The 1,973-nt window shown below is 43.5% G+C and overlaps 1 pseudogene; it reads right to left on the bottom strand.

Annotated features, from left to right (window-relative positions):
• Positions 1 to 1,316: 1,316 nt before the first annotated feature.
• Positions 1,317 to 1,780, bottom strand: LOC102823142 (annotated as a pseudogene).
• Between the last annotated feature and the right edge of the window lie 193 nt (positions 1,781 to 1,973).

Below are 1,973 nucleotides of genomic sequence, written 5' to 3'. Positions count from 1 at the left end.
TAGAGAATATTGCCAGTTCTTCGGGGTAGGCAGAGAGAAGTCAGGCCTGAAAGGAGAAGGGTCTGTGCTGTTCACTCAGAAAACCCACCCAGTTTCTCAGGGTTCCACCCTGGTCTCAGGTTTATGGGAAATTACCAGATTAAATTAATTGAACACATACTATATGGCAGAAGCCATAGTAGTTCCTGACAATCACCGATTTCTCTGGGGAATCCTTGGCATGTGAGGCTGAGAACTGGGCTGAGAGTGGAAATTCACAACACAATGATGGGAAACCCAGGCATCCATGGGGAATCAGGGCATAAGCAGACAGACTAGATTTTCGTGAAAGGATTCCAATATTTGGTAGGTAATTTGCCTGTAAGATTAAGAGCAAAGATCTTTAATTGGATTAAAGCAGAAGTCTTCATTTAGAATCAGAACTACAGAGCAGGAGTAGACCAACTTTTTAAAACATAACACTACCGGGAAGCTGCCCCTATAGCGTAAGCGCAGAACTCAAAGTTCAGCAGTAGACATCTTGTCCTAGATCCAATAGGAAGCAGAGGAATCTCAGTCTCAGAAAAGTAGTTGTTGGAACAGGTTACCTCACCAAGGTACCTACTTGAAGATTTATTTGTTAGTTTAGCAGTAGCCCTTCATTTGGGGTCAATGTAATGAAGGCTTACAAAATACGAAGGTTTCTCTCTGGTGGACTAGAGCGGTTAAAATACAGTCTTAAAGAAAATCTGCATAAAGTATGGACTTAAGTTAATTATAATGTATCAATACCAGTTGACTAGTTGTTATAGATAAATCATAGTAATATAAGATGTTAACGATAGGAGAAACTGGGTAGGAGATGTACAGGAAACCTCTGTATCATCACTGCAACTTTTCTATAAATTAAAAACTGTCCTAAAATGAAATGATTTTTTTTCATTCCAAAATAGATTTATTTATTAAGGATCATTTAGTTTTGCATAAAAATCACCAATTATTACTCATTTTTTTGTGTGGTTTTTTTAAAACACACACCAATTCTTTGGGGGTTGCTTGGTTTGCCCCCACAATTTGAAAAATGCAGCTCTTTTTAGTGCTGTGACAAGCCGTTAAGGCAGTGAGGTGTTGTTTGGGGTCTCTGTGATGGGAAGGTTTGTTCTATCTCCCTGGGAAGAATACACAGGGTAGGTAGTTTCTTAGAGTGGAACTCGGTCCCTGAAGAAAATCATTATGCAGAAAGCTGCAAACACAGTTCTCTGTAGTTGATTATTTGTGCCCATTTGATTTAAAATAGAAACCCCTGGATTCATCAAAGGTTTGCTGGCTGGTTTCAGCTATAAAAATATTGTCTGGAAAATCTTCTGCACGATCCAGTCGTGGTACTTCTTGAGAGCCATCTCATAGGCCTTGGTGGCGTTGATGTGAATGATTTGGGATGGTTCTCGTCCCGCTCCCCATCCATCACAGATGCTCTGGAGGAAGACGTGGATGAAGCGGAGGCCCCTTTTTAGCCACAACAGCACTAATGTGGCCCCCACTTTAGGCCACTCTGCGCCATACATCTCTTTCTCCACCTCCAGATGTTCTGCAAGGTCCAGAACCTGGTGGGGTTGATGTCATACATGGTCTTGATTTTCGTAATGTTGCCACTTATGTCCGCCTTGATGATAGTAAATACTGGGGACCCGAGGCAATCGAAAAAGGGTGGCAGATGTGACACCGCCTCCAGGAAGGGTCCTGTCTCGAGCTGCTTGTCCACGGGTAGCAGCTTCAGGAGGTGCTCGGCCAGCAGCGCCATTTCGGGGTCCAGGCCCGTGGTGATGGCCCAGCCGGCACACCGGCATCCACGCCAACCCCGCACCCCTCTCCTCCCTCCGCCGCAGTCTGCCGCAGGCTCTGAGGACGCCATCTTTCTTTTCTTTCTTTTCTTTCTTTCTTTCTTTCTTTCTTTCTTTCTTTCTTTCTTTCTTTCTTTCTTTCTTTCTTTCTTT

This window comes from Chrysochloris asiatica, unplaced genomic scaffold (genome assembly GCF_000296735.1).
Source record: "Chrysochloris asiatica unplaced genomic scaffold, ChrAsi1.0 scaffold00013, whole genome shotgun sequence".
In the NCBI taxonomy this organism is placed as follows: Eukaryota; Metazoa; Chordata; class Mammalia; order Afrosoricida; family Chrysochloridae; genus Chrysochloris; species Chrysochloris asiatica.
Note: the sequence above shows the minus strand (reverse complement) of the source record. Positions and strands in the feature narration are given on the sequence as shown.